A 15244-nucleotide genomic window follows, 5' to 3' on the forward strand; every position below is an offset into this window, starting at 1 on the left:
GTTGTAGTAAGAAAAAATTACCTCCTTTTTTAATCCCTGTTCAGTTATCACTATGACTGGAAAGTCTTAATGGAGAAAGGTCAAGTGTAGATTTTAGGACAACCTTAAAAATTGGGGCTTCTTTTTCCTCTGGTTTTCTCGTAGTGGAAGGAATGTGCGCGCTCCTAAAAGGCTGAGTCCAAATGACTACTTAGTGACTAGGACTTCACCCTTGCACATTTAGGATCTCTTGGCTGAAGACGATACCTTTGTCAGTTGTTCAGCAAGTATTTGAGTGCCTACTGTGCCTGAACTGCACCAGGCACTGAGAATATAACAACGAACAAAACTGATAAAAATCCTTGCATGCAAGTGGGCAAGGGAAACAGCAGTGTCGGGTAGCAACAACTTCGAGGAAGAGAAACAGAACCAACTAAGGGAAGAGTGAGCCGCTTAGGTGTTGATTTAATCAGGTGCCCAGAGAAGGTTTGTTGGCTCATCAATTAACCCCCTGTTCCTGGGACACATACCATCCATTTCAACTCCATAGTAACTTATGGTTAAGGAAGGGATCCAGGTCATGTGTAAGGGGGGGCCACATTGCGCAGGGGAGATGACTGAGGAAGGGCTAGTAAATCTCAGCTTTTGGACACTCAGGGAGCTTGCCTTGGGCACCCAGAAGAAAATGCTCGTATAAACAAAAGCTTCTAGAGCTCAGCCTAGCCCACGGCAGTGATGGATTAGAGTGTATTATCTTCTTGTTATGTTGTGTTCCCAAGTCTGGCTGAGACTTTGCTTATTGTTCCTTGTGATTGCCTATTATAAATGTGTCTGGCCAGCTGTCCCTTGCCTAGGTTATAGCGGTACCATGTTCATTTTAAGCAATGGGGTTCTCTTGAGCTTTTCCAACTCTGACCAGTCACTTCAGACTACAGATTGAATAGTGTTTCCTACGTTGAGTGGACTTTTGTCAAAAAGTTGTGCCTCTGTTTAATGAACGAGGTACGTTGATAACACGTTCTTTGTAGCTAAGATTCCTCTGAAGCCCAGAAACCTGTTGCCAATGGCCTTCTGGCCCCAGGTGACTAAGATATATCTGCTAAGGCTTCTCGTTAATAGGTGTGACTCCTGGCTTGCTGGTATTAGGCCTGTTTTTCCCTCTGGCTCACCTTGCTGAGTTACCCTTGATGTATGTGATAATTGCTGCATGTGTCTCCTCTGCTAGTCGCAGCAATATTTTCCTTAATATTCTTTTGTTGAAGATGGTCGAGTAATGAAAGGGCAAGTTTTTTGCTATTCAAATGGAGGGAGAAAAAAGTTATAAATACTTGTTTTGGAAAACACAGTGTGGACGACTCTACACTGGGGCCAGATGTGCCCATCCAAAAACTTGTGTCAGGCCTGTATTCCAGGGCCTTCTAGAACCCGAATTAAACCTTGGAGATGGTGTGACACCTTTTGGCCTGTTAATGGCCCGTTCATGAACTTTTGGAGTTCACGTTCTCGCTCAGATTCCTGTCGGCAGTGAGGGGAAGTCCTTGGCAGGTTTTTGAATGGAGGCACACTCGCCTCAGGGCTGTGCTTTTGGCACCTGCCAGCATAGTGTCCTGATGCTCTTTATTGCTGTCTTTGAATCTTCCACTTATACCCTGTTGTGTTTTGGTGTTGTCTTTTATTCCTTTTTGTAGCAATGGTCTTAATGAAATTTGTTTTCATTTTTTTTCTTCCATTTTTTTCTCTCCTCCCTCCCCAACTATAGCTCATTTTCATACATATCTTTATTCTCCTTTCTGTCTTGATTTTGGAGAATTGGTTTGCTCTTGAGTTATTTAAAAATACATGTGAGTTAAATCTCCCTCAGTTACCACATAAATAAACAGGGAAAGCTTGAACAAGTGGGAGAGAGAAAGTGAAAAAGCTGTTCCATTTAAATAGATGTCAGAGTGACCTTGTCTACCTCCATCACACATGATTCAGCTCTGAGTGCAGGCTTTTTTTTTTTTTTTTTTTTTTAGTGCCCTNTTTTTTAGTGCCCTCTGTAATAGAGGAGTTGTGTCTCTCTGCTTCTAAACCCCCCTTCTTTCCATCACAGAGTTGTGTTAAGTATGTGTGTATTGGGCTCCCTTGTGCCATTTCAGTGAGATGTGTGACTTTTCAGCTTCCTGAAGCATGCTGGCGATGTCACTGTCCAAGGGACAGGTGAGCATGTGGGATCAGACAGGCAAGTAGCTTATAGGCAGATGAAGACAAAATACCCCCAATAAGAGCAATGAGATACACACATTCGTAATGGTTATGTAAGACTGTCTGGATCTTTTTTTTTTTTTTTTTTTTTTTTTTTTTTTTTTTTTTTTTTTTTTTTCTTTTTAACTGGGTCTCTTCCCAGTTCATTGTTCCCCCCTCTTAGGTATAGGTCATGATAAATGGAAGTGTTTGTTGAGCTGATGGGATATGCAGTATGCTGCCAGAATAACTTAGTGTGGACCAGTATTTATGCATAATGCCTCTTGCCATCCCAATATACGTCCTTGGAATAAAAACAAAAAACATATGAGCTAATCACACTTTTGTCTCCTAAACAGACTCAAGAAATATGCTATACAGAAGATCTTATGTCATGATGTAATTTACTCTAGGTTTAATGGCCTCCAACTTTTAGGGTTGAGTTTCTCCCCATTGTCCATATCTCTTCTCTTGCACTTTAAAGATGATTTCACTGTGTAAAGGTCAAGAGTGCCCTAAAAGGCCTTGTATGGAGCCTTAGCAGGTGTAAGGCGTGCGTGGCTGACTTCCTGTGGTAGTAAAGGAGTGATCCCAACATAGGAATGGGGGGAGGAACACCTTCTTTGGGAAGAGAGATGCTGACCTCTGGGCAGTGAAACAGGGAGGCCTTTTCATATCCACTCATTGGCTTTCCAGGACTGGACTGGACATTTATTGGCTACTCAGCACGCTTTCTCACTTTGTGTTCTGCTGTGCCAGTAGAGCCTCTTGCACCATGTCCCATATTGTGAGCTTGTTACAGGTTTTTGATTTTTCAGAAATGTTGATAGCTCCCAACTTTTGGGTGATTCTTTTCTCTGTTGTTTTCTTGTTAATATAGATGATTTTTGCCATTAATGTCAGCTGAGTGCTGTGTTTTCCGTCAGGTACACAGCATCTGTGCGTAACACCAGCTGAGTGAACCCCACTTTTGGACAGGGGTTTGTTAAACCTGGTTCTTCTCTATCTTTTGCATCTGTTCTCAGGGTTACCAGTAGGGGGAAAAATACTGCCAATCTGGTGATTTAGATTCTGAAGAAGTTAGTAATTTCCTTTATTTCTAATTTTTCAAGGTGAAGGAAGTGGAATATTTAAGTACCGATCATTGTTGTCTTTTCTGTAATCATCGGGTTTCCCTTTAGGCCAGGAATGAATTGAATTTGGAAACCAACTAAGAATTTGACAGACTTGGCACTAGATCTGATTTGATTTGGAGGATGGTTCTGTGGTGACTGCTTCACTTCATAGATTCGCATTTTATGCTTACACGTTGTTTTTCCTCGATCCAGTCTCCACTCCCTCCCTTACTGCAGACAAGAGTTGGAATGTGCGTGTCAGTGGAATATAAGGCTGTTTCTTATCTTAGGTTTATTACTGTTTTTGCTGTAGCTTGCTCTGTAATAAATACGATCTCCTGCAGATACAGAATGTAAAACAGGCAATAAAGTGGGGCTGGTGCGTGGCTTGCTGCTGTTCTGGTAAATCAGACAAATCAATTATTGTTCTGAGGAGCTGCGCACTCCTCAGGTTGCAGCCAGCACGCACTGACTGCTTCCTGTGCCTCCCTCCGCTCCTTCCTTTTCCGTGCGTGCGGGAGTAGTAGTCAGTGAGTCATGCTGTCTGTTTCCCTCTTCCTCTATTTCCTGTTGTGTCTGTTCTTTCCTTCCTGGTGCTGGAGGAGTTAGGAACCTTGTTGCCAGTGGCGCAAGAAGATAGAGGTGGGGCCGGCATCCTGTCCTTTCTAGTCATACTTCTGTAGGTCACTTGGTTGGGGTTTCCGTTCTCTGAACATCTCTGCCTCTTCATGGTACGGAATCGTGGCAACTCCTCTGTTCATATTGCTGTTGCTAGCTTTCCTTCGTCGCTTCAGTAAATCCCTGTGTCTTTTTTTTTCTGTTAACTGCTACTGTGTTCCCTTGGACTTTGGTTCCTTGTTCTTGTTACATGGGAACTTTCTCGTAACCTCTCCATGATGATTTTGTTGGACTTGCGTAGTATTAATGATAAGAATTTCCTTAAAGCAGGGGCGCCTGGGTGGCACAGCGGTTGAGCGTCTGCCTTCGGCTCAGGGCGTGATCCCGACGTTATGGGTTCGAGCCCCACATCAGGCTCCTCTGCTATGAGCCTGCTTTCCTCTCCCACTCCCCCTGCTTGTGTTCCCTCTCTCGCTAGCTGTCTCTGTCTCTGTCAAATAAATAAATAAAATCTTAAAAAAAAAAAAGAAAAAGAATTTCCTTAAAGCAGGACCTGGGGTGATCCAAAGACTAGCTCTACGGTTTTGCATCTTTAGTAAATTCACTTCAGCATCCTGGTTGCCTTATATAAATGTGTGTGTGGTCTTCAGATTTTCTTTTGAATAAGTTATAGTATCTTCTTCGTTCCCTCATTAATTAGTGGGTTAAAATAAATATTTGATGTGTTCATTTTATATTTGTATTAAAGTGTCACGATTTGGAGGCACCGGGGTGGCTCAGTCAGTTGAGTATCCAACTCTTGATCTCAGCTTAGGTCTTGATCTCAAAAGTTGTGAGTTCAAGACCCACGCTGGGCTCCACAGTGGGTGTGGAGTCTACAATAAATAAATAAATAAATAAATAGTGATGATTTTTCCATTTTGGGGAATTATTCTTTAAGGGGGGAAGCAATTGCAGAAATAAGAGAAATAGAAAACCAATTTATAAATTGGGCAATAAGAGATCATGTAATTATATGCTTTGAAAGGTCTTTGTTTGATTGCCTGCTGTATACCTAGAAATGTGAAGAGTCATTTCGTTGTGAAAGTAATTTTTTTTTTAAAGCTGTAAAGTGAATGTCTCTTTCATCTGCAGAATTCCTGCTTCCATGCGCTGTACCTTTCTTGGTCTACCATTATGTTCACTAATAGGCTTTTGTTGTAGAAAATTCAGGCACGATAGCCAATGGAGGTAAAGAGATTGGACATTGAAGACAGGGCACAATTTGACATTTGCTAAGTGTGTCCCAGCTGTGCAATTCAGCACCTCTGAAGAAACGTTTGATCAAGTGACTTGCCCAGAGGTGAACCACTGTTAAAGACAGCATTTGTTACTTGTTGCGTCTGATAATAAAACCTCTTCTTTCCAAAATAATCAGACTTGATATGTCCCTGCACTGAACTCTGTTTCAGGAAGTTTTCTGCCACAGATTTTTCTGTTTCCCTTCTGATTCCTTATTTAACTATGACTTCACACACAGGAATGCATGCAAATGAGCCCCTTAGAAACAGGGTCCTGGCTTTCATTTAAGTGACCTGAGCTCCAGTAATGACTTTTTACTTTCTTCCTTTGTTCAACGAAGGAGAGAGGAAATTGAGGAAGTTCAGGGGCATTTTTTCCAAATGAAGTGACACCTCTGTCCACAGGGAGTGGCCTCTAGTATAGATTTGGGCATCGCTGGTTCATACTCTTGAGTTTTCCTTCCCGTTCTCTGGGTGCATGTGGAGATTGTTCTTTGATTCTATTTCAAGGGTCCAGATTGGATAAATGAGCTTATTACAGGCTTAGCTAAGTGAATGTTAGGATATTTGGAAGGCATTTGATAAAATTTTGATTCCCAGGTTCAGGTGTGTGATTGGGTTTTTTCCTCTGTCCCATGGCTGCTGAGTGACGTGATAGAACATGAAATATTTCTGGCCAGCCCTGGCTTCACTCTCCACTTCACCATTGTAACACTACTTAGCCCTGGATTGAACTCATTTTGTCCTGTGGCTATAGCTTATATAAACATCTCAAAGTAAGTCATTTTACTAACATAGACATTCTGCTTGCTTGTATTTTAAGGATTTATTTAGCATGCTTCCAGCATATTCCCTGCAGTATATGTTGTACAGAATTTTGGAGTCTCTTTGCAGTGTTGGTGTCCAGATAAATATCCTTGAATCAGAGCACAGGGTCAGCTTGAAATTACCTAGTAATTTTGTGCCTCAGTTCTTCAAGAAATGGTGTTCTCAGGAAGAAATGATAAAATTCCTAAGATGGTATCAGATTTGGGAGGTGTCTAAGAATAAAAGCTATTACCAAGATTTTGACTTTGGAGTTCTCTTGATAATACATTACTGCAGCTTGTCCAGATACTTCACCCACTGTAGAAACCATTTAGTTTCTTTTATGTCATTCAGTCTATCCCTCTGTTTCGGTTTCTCAGTTCTGACTATGTTATTAATTAGTGTTTCCTGAATGGCATTTCTTTTTCTTGGAGTGCTGTCTCTTCACCTGTCCTGACCATGCCTTTCTCTTCCTTTGGGGCATGTCTTTCTTCTAGGCAGTTTCCCCTTTCTATCTCACTGCCTTCTGATCAGGCCTTTCTTGGGCATTTACATAATCACTTACTGCCATGATTTTGCGCTTATTGATAAGTGTATTGATTGGTAACTGTTCTCAAGTTGACGTGTGCAGTGGTTTTCTTCACTGGTTTCTAAACTTCTAGGAAAGGGAGGTCTTTTTGTATCTCTTCATAGAGCCTAGTTTAGATTTGATTTGCCAGGTGGCGACCTAAAGCGATATGATACTACGTTTGGAAAAATATGTGACCGTGGTGCTCGGTACAGGGTTAACTGTGCTGGTTCATACCTAGAAGTGGACAGGCTTGTAGAAGGATGCAGTAGAAAGGGTGCATATTTACTACGATATAGGGGCAATATGGAGTCATGATTAGTAGCATGGGTCCAATACTGGAGGAGCCAAGCTCAAGTCCTGGCTCCACTGCTTATGACTTGTCACCTTGAGGAAGTTATTTAACCCTTCCATGCCGCAGTTTTTCCACTGCAAAATGAATAATAATGGCCCTTATCTCGTTAGGTTGTGGTGTGATCAAATGCCTTAATACATGCAGAGTACTTAACATTTGACACAGTAAGAGCTCAGCCAAGGGCTGTGGTTCACAGGGTGGTGGTGATTATTATTAAATCGCCGAGCGTTCTGCTGAGCATATAGAAGTCCTCTATGCATGATAGCTACCACCACCATCAACAGCTGTATTTGTATTCTAAACTCTTTATCCAGTTCAAGTCCCAGATCATAACCCTCCCTCTTCTGAGTACTTACCGCCCCTTTATCTCTTCAGACTTTTAACATATGCCATCTGGCCTGTTTTTAAATGCATTTGTCATGTTGGGTCAGTGAATGAATGATCAAACCATAAGTATTTATTGAGTGCTGCTTATATGTCACACACAATGTCGGGTGTTGAGGATATAACATTGAACAGGACAGCTACATGCTATTAGGGCATATGCGATTTCTTCTTTCTTTCTTTTTTTTTTCTTCTTTTTTTCTGTCTTTCTCCCTCTCTTGCTCTCTCTCTTCCTCTCTTTCTTTCTTTCTTTCTTTCTTTCTTTCTCTCCCCCTCCCTTCCTTCCTTCTTCCTTTCCAGATTTTATTTATTTATTTGACAGAGAGCACAAGCAGGGGGCGTGGCAGAGAGAGGGAGAAGCAGTATGGGGGTAGGGGCAGCAGGGAGCCAGATGGGGGTTCAGTCCCAGGAAACTAGAGATCATGACCTGAGCCAAAGGCAGACACTTAACCGTTTAACTGACTGAGCCACCCAGGCACCCCTGCAATTCTTTCTATAATTACACTTGTGCTGGTTTTGTGTGTGTGTGTGTTCAGGGCCAGAGCTTATTCCACATGGTCAGAGAAAGTCTTTTAAGTGATTTTAAAATGAGGTCTGAAGAAGGAGTTAGTGGAAGATCTTGTTCAGGGCTAAAGAATGAAACTGTGTACAGGAAGGTCCTGAGGTAGGAAGTTGCTTGGGTTCAAGAGGCAAGGCCGTTACTGCTGACGTATTGAAGATAGTGATTGGAATTAAGACAGCAAATGATTGAAACATTTACTTTGTGATTCTTGAGGAAAGCTTTTGAAATTTGTCTGAAGAATAATGAGAAATAATTGACAAGGGAGGGACTAATTAGGTCAGCATTTCATAAATGTGTATCATCCCCTCCCCCACCCTGGCTGCTGTTGGAGATAGACTTGAAGCCAGAGTGGCTTTAGGACACTGGCTCCCAGAAGACTGAACAGTGGCTGGAACTGGGCCTGTGGCAGTGGATATGGAAGGATAAATTTGAGATCTAGTTTGGTGGTAGGACTTGTAGAATTTGTCCATTGCTTGCATCAGGGGGATGAAACCAGGTGTCATGCGTGAGCTCTTTAAGTGTCCAACTACAAATAACAGGTGATTGGTGGTGCTGCTTTTGTGGATTTGGGGGGGAAACTAAGAATTTCTGGACATGTAAACTGAGGTACCCGTGAGCCATTCAAATGGTCCAGAGCCCCAGAAAGTGGCCTGGGCTTCATGCATGAACTTAGGGCTGTTGGGTATATATATGTGTGTGAATATACAAAATTCCCAGAGAATATCGAGAGAAGAGTCCCTAGGCCAAGCCCTTATCTCCAAAATTTGAAGATCATGTATGGGTGGGGTGTCACCCACCAAACAAACTTTAAAAAGGTGCTTCCTGAGCTATCAGAGGAAAAGCCTACAAGACTTAACCGTGCTGCTTCAAGGTTAAGAAAGGTGAAGATTGAGAACTATCCAGTGGATTTAGCAACACCAGTTACTTGTGACTTTAGAGCAGTTTTTGTGGACTGAAGGGGCATAGGGAGCAAGAGCTAATTGTCCCAACTGGATTATCCCCCAGGAACAATGTCTTACAGCTCTGTGCCATCACTGTTAGGAGTTTCCTAAGAATAGTAAGTAGATAAATGTGTATAATGATGGTGTCTGTGTAGTTTTCAGTGCGTAAGAAATCCAGAGCATCCATAATTACATATGCAGTCTTGGAGAAACATATGACAATGATGGGAGATCTTCCAAATTCCTTTGGGTATATTGATCAAAACTCTTTGTCTGAATTCTCTGCCATCACTCATGCATTCAGGGGTACTTGGTTTCCATTGATAAGCTAGATCCTTAGGGTCATACTTCGAGAACCCCAGTACAGTATCCACATGTGATTACATTAAACCAGAGTTGGAAAGTCACTGGGTGAGGCAGAGTTAAATCTGTATTTTTCTTTAGGAAGAATTAGAATTTCCCAGTACATCTAAAACACTACATTTCTAACTACCCTTTTCTGTAAGGGTAGTTTCATTACAATTTAAGCCTATTTTCACTATGGAAAATGTTGAATTTGGCTCTTATAAAACTGAAGAGACAGTTATCTGACCTGAATAATTTGTGAGTTTATCTGGGCAGAGCTGAATCAGCATTGAATGTTAATGTATTTTCTTTTGAAAACAAAAACTTACACATTTTTGTACCACAAATTTTCTGTCAAAATTTTTGGTTTTAAATGCATCAAAAATAAATAAGCCAAAAGAAGAAAATGATCTCTACTACTACCATCAGAAATTTGTCAATAAAAATATATCTATTTACCAAAATATGGGTTTTTTTTTTAAATCCCCCCCCCAGTCCCTTTTAAATGATATAAAGTATTTTTAGGACAGAAACTTTGTTTTATTCTTAACTACACAATCAGCACCTTGAACAGCGCCTTGGCACATAGTAGGTGCTTAATTGCCTTTTCCAGTTAATTCTATTTTTGCACATGAATGTGTTCTTGAACCGTATTTTTAATGTCTACGTAGTCTTCTGTCTTCTCGATGTACTGTAATTTATTTCATCAGCTTCCTATTCTTGGATATTAAGCTACTGCGATTGTTCTTTTCTTTCATAAACAACATATTATTCCTTTAGCTAGTTCATAGTCTGTAATTATTTTCTTAGAACAGTCCCATGAAGTGGACACTTATGCGAAAGGATAGCATATAGTTGTTTTTTTTTTTTAATATCATCATGTGTAAATCTTTTTTGAGTGAAATGATTAGATTTTTGGTTTGATATATTCTTCAAAACACTGATCACCTTCTGTCTTAATTAATAAAAACTTCTGCCATTAATAGTTGTCATTTTTCTCCAAGTCTCAAAAACTAGAACTTTCTCTTCCAAATTTTTTAATTATCTATTTTTATTAACTCTTTAAAAACATAGTGCTTTGCAACTGATGAATAACTGAACTCTACCTCTGAAACTAATGATACACTATATGTTAATTGAATTTAAATAAAAATTTTAAAAACGTAGGGCTTCAAGAAACCGAATTAGATATAATTTAAAAAGCTTTCTTTAAGATTCATTGGACCTAAATTGGTATGTCTCCAGGCAAAAATGAATGTTCAAAGTACTTTAGGAGGTTTTGGAGTTATTTTAATCCAGTAACCTTTTATAATATTTATTTTGATTTTTTAAATTTTATGTCACAGGTTGCTTACTGATTTTTTTCTTTATCCTTTTCTGAAGTTGGGTTCTTAGGTGGGGTAGAGTTTAAGCATGACATCAATTTCCTTGCCCCTGAGTCCTTGATTTGCCCATGAAATGAAACTTGTGCTTCATCAGACTGTCTTTTAAATTCTTTACTCTGCACATATTATTTTAATTATCTCTCAAGCCATTTTCTGCTTCTGTAATAAATTCTTAACCTCTTGCCTATAGAGATTTTGGAAATGATAAAAATTGATCTGAAACTTTGAAAGAAAAAATGTATTTCAAACCTGTTATTTTTCATTGTGGCCTTGTAAGTGATATCCAGAACAGTAGACAGTAGACCGGCTGATTGCTTTGTTCCAGATTCTTGCTGTCACCTACCATGTAAAAGCTGTGTTTTTAGACCAGTCACATGCCCCTTTTCCAGAAATGTTCAGGATGTCTGTTATGGTTTTCCGATAAAGACTCATCATTTCATTCTTAGAAGAGTAACAGCACAGTTGTTTTAAAGATTTTATTTATTTATATTAGAGAGAGAGTGAGCGGGAGGGAGACGGGGAGAGAATTTGAAGCAAACTCCAGGCTGAGCACAGAGCCTGATGTGGCGCTCGATCTCATGACCCTGAGATCATGTATAACCTGATACAAAATCAAGAATCAGACACTTAAATGGCCACCCAGGCACCCTAACAGCACAGTTGTTTTGAGTGTAAAGGGTCTTTTTCTGTTATCATTGTTTGTAGTTATCTTTACCAGTTTAACCTAGAAATGCTTCCTTTAACTATTTTTTAATCAATTTAATTCTTTATTACAAATCAGATGTCTACAGTCTGGATAAATTACATGTTTTTTTGAGAAATATTTAACCTAAAAATAATTGGAAGATATGTCTTCTGGTGTATGAAGTTCCTCTAGATACTTTATTATTACTATGCTGATAGATAATGAAAGGAACCTGTCTTTTGACTCAAGTACTTATGGATAGTGTTTTTCCTGAATAAAACTACAAAAGCAATACTGTATTTACTTACCTGACCTCAGAGAGAGAAAACGTTTTCTCCATAAAGTAAGAATAGGATTTTTTTTTTTTTTTAATGGAAGGAAGTAAACCAAGAAAGAGGAAGTCATGGATGTAGAAAACACAACCCGGGGTAGGATGTGAAGGGAATTTCCAGGGTCTTGGTGAAGGAAAGGCCCAGGACATCCATTGTGAGGCAAGCCTCACGGGCCACCATGCAGAAGTCACAGGAGAAAGGAGGGGAGCACTCCAGGGAAGGCTATAATTTGCAGTCTTAACACTGAATATCAATTTAAGAAAAAATTGGAATAATCTGCTGGGAAGTTAGAATATGGAGAAATGGGGAAAGGGACAGTTTGGGATGGGGGAAAGAAAGTGGGGTTTATTTGTAGAAATTTTTCTGGACCTTACAAATTATGAGTCATAACTTTGAGATAGTTCTGTGGTTTGGCAGACTTGAGGAAGGACATCCCTTGGCACACCGCCTCGATGGGCTTCACGAAACCTCATCCAAGTTAGGGAAAGAGGATTGAATATCAGAAGAAGGCAAGCTTGGATACTTGATAGTTTATTCTAACTAGGTAAATACTTACTTCTCCACTTTTTATACAAGGTACACATATACCACCATCTGCTCTTTCTATGCTAAATTTATAGTACAAAAAAAGTCTTGTAGAATAAGCCAAGGGCATTGTATTTCCTGTTGATGATAAAATGCAGATTTTTCCACTAAAAGGCAATGACTTCATTTCTAAAGGTTAAATTGAATGGTTATCACAGTATAATTTCAGCTGGTTAAATTTAGGAAATTGAAAGTCATTCAATAAAAGAATAATCTCTGAGCTAGTATAGAATTTTCATTTGATAAAGAAGAGGATATTATTTTATTCACATTAAGCCATATCACATGATTTTATTTCAAGGTAGAAAAGAAATGTCAATCGGGATATGTACTTAGTAGTACTTTTTTTCTTAATTTGAACAAAACATTTCCTCTATATAGCCCGTTGAGGATGTTATCATGCTTTCCTTTAGCCATTGCCTAAGAATTAATACTTTCTGATGCTGCTTTTGGGAAACCCATAAGATTTTTTTCAATGTTCTTCTAACCTCATGATTTTTCTCATCTAAACTATTTTCTGCTTGAATTTTTAAAATACTTTAATTTATTGAACAGTTAGATAGTTTATCTAAAGCATGAAAAGTACTTCATTTTGAACTTGTAACTCTCTGAGATACTTAAAAATTAGTTGACTAGGAAGAAGTTTTTCTTAAAAAATAAAATTTTGCATAGGCTAAGTAGGCCAGTTTTTTATTTTTTTTTTAATTTTTTTTTTTAAAGATTTTATTTATTTATTCGACAGAGATAGAGACAGCCAGTGAGAGAGGGAACACAAGCAGGGGGAGTGGGAGAGGAAGAAGCAGGCTCATAGCAGAGGAGCCTGATGTGGGGCTCGATCCCATAACACCGGGATCATGCCCTGAGCCGAAGGCAGACGCCCAACCACTGTGCCACCCAGGTGCCCCAGTTTTTTTATTTTTACAATTTAGGTTTAATTTATAAAAATATATCATCGTAGTATATAATTCTATCAGCTTTGACAGACATACATTTTGAGAAGCAGTGTATACATGTAATCATCACCATATTCAAGATACTGAACTATTGCATCATCCCAGAAAATTCTTCCATCCCCTTGGAGTCCACTTCTAGTCCTTCCCCTAGTCCCTGGAAGCCACTGATCTATTTTCTGTCCTTACACTCTAACCTTTGCCGTCGTGTCCTATAAATGGAATCATGCCTTTGAGAGCCATCCATGTTGTTGCCTGTATCTTTTTGATTGCAGAGTAGCATTCCATTGTGTGAGTGTACTGCAGCTGGTTTATCCATCCCCTGTTGAGGGTGCTTTAAGCTGTTTAACAGTTCGGGGTGATTACAGATGAAGTCCAGCTCATATTCTGGGGTTCCCTAATCTATTTCTGTAATGCTATTTGACTTTTTCCTAGTCAGGTTGCCATGATTGTCCATCAGAATGCTGCTTTGCCTATTTTTCTTATAAACACAGGTTGTATCTTCTCATCTTACTATTGCCAAGTCCTTTCTTTTATCAGTGTTGGACCTTTTGGAAAGAAAGTAGATGGTGGACCAGACCGACCAAATACAAATATTTATAGACATCTGTCCTTTGCAGGGCTACTGAGAGCAACAGGCATATCCTCAAAGTTTCTTTCAAAGTCTGATTGCAGAGAAATTTTCTTTTCCTCCATATTTGGGACATGAAGCTCACTTTCACTGACATGCTTTGTGGCTTTCTCCCAATTTGGGAGGTGTGCCGTGCTGCTCCTTCTGCCCTTTGGTCTGTCCTTAGCTTGCGGGTTTGGAAGCTTTGCTTAGCCAGGCCATCCCAACCTAATAATCGGTAAAAGAGTAGAGTCAGGGAAGAAAACGGAAGGTTGTGTTCTCTGTTGAGGGTGCCACCGATTGGAACGCCTGCCTCCTAAGCTCAAAGCTGTCTCACAGCCTAGTGCTTCTGCAGTTGTCCTCCTGATTCATGCTCCCAGGAGTGGAGCCCAGACTACGAAACATTGTTTCTCCTTCGCTCCAACATGTTGGAGGGAGGCCTGAGTGAGTTTCTGTGCCAAGGAAATAAATAGTGAGAAACTGTCAACTATAGACAGCACTTAATGAGAGATTATTGATGGCCTAACTTCAGCACCTTTTTTTTTCCTTGTTTCCTTGTAATTTTTTTAGAGTATTTTTCGCTAGGTTCTCTGCTATGCTTACTTCATTCCTGTTAAATTTGCACCTCACTGACGTTTATGCCCCTAGTTCCCTCACACGCACATCACCATGAAACATCGATAGCCAGCCAGGGAAGATTGGTTTCAGATTTTTAAGTGCTTTGTGGTAAATGTGGGAGCTGGAGGGCATTCCCAAGTATCTCCCCCCAGGGTCCCATTTATCTCAAGAGATTATCGTGCTCTATAGCTGGTTCCTCACAGAGACTCACAGCCTCATTCTGTGAATTAAAACACGTGGGGGCCATAGAGCCCAGGTTGTGGAAAAGAGGATGAGGGTGGAATGATGAATGATTTTTTTGCCTTTCTGGTAGAGGATGTACTTATGATTTGTCTTCCACATAGCCGCAGGAAAAATCCTCCAGGTCTGGGGAGCCCTGAAAAGATCTGTAACTATGACGATGAGTTGTCACAATACAGCTTAAAAAATGAGTGTGTTTGGGTCCTGTCCTTAGGTATTAGTTCTGATCTCCACGCTCTTTTTTCCCCTCTGTATCTGTTCTTTTGTACACAGAGCTTCTGCTGCTTCGGTATTAAGATCGGTTGGACCCAGACAGCATTGTGCTCTGGAGGCCTAGCCTCGGGCCGGCCCAGTAGAAAGGATAGTCAGCGGTCGCAGGGGAGAGCCCTTCCTGCTTTGCTGGAGCGGGCAGTGCAGGACTCGGTTGTACTGCCAGGCAGCTTCGTCAGGTTTGACGGACCTCTTTCAAATGTGGTTTCTCAAGTGCTGGTGGAGTACCCCCATGGTACCCTGATAAGCTCTGCATGTGTTTGGTTTTTTGCTATGATGTTAATCAAAGTGATTGTGATGATGAAAACTAATTAGTGAGCTTCATTATTAACAGTTCCCTTTTGAGACTTGCCCGTGATAATCCTGATTAATGGTAAACTAATAGGTTTACT

General features: G+C 40.2%; 1 protein-coding gene across 2 annotated transcripts in view; it reads left to right on the forward strand.

The window, feature by feature from the left end:
- Positions 1-15244, forward strand: part of SND1 (staphylococcal nuclease and tudor domain containing 1) — a 412648-nt gene that overhangs the window by 241394 nt on the left and 156010 nt on the right. The window lies entirely within an intron of this gene.

Source organism: Ailuropoda melanoleuca, chromosome 1 (assembly GCF_002007445.2).
Source record: "Ailuropoda melanoleuca isolate Jingjing chromosome 1, ASM200744v2, whole genome shotgun sequence".
Classification (NCBI taxonomy): Eukaryota; Metazoa; Chordata; class Mammalia; order Carnivora; family Ursidae; genus Ailuropoda; species Ailuropoda melanoleuca.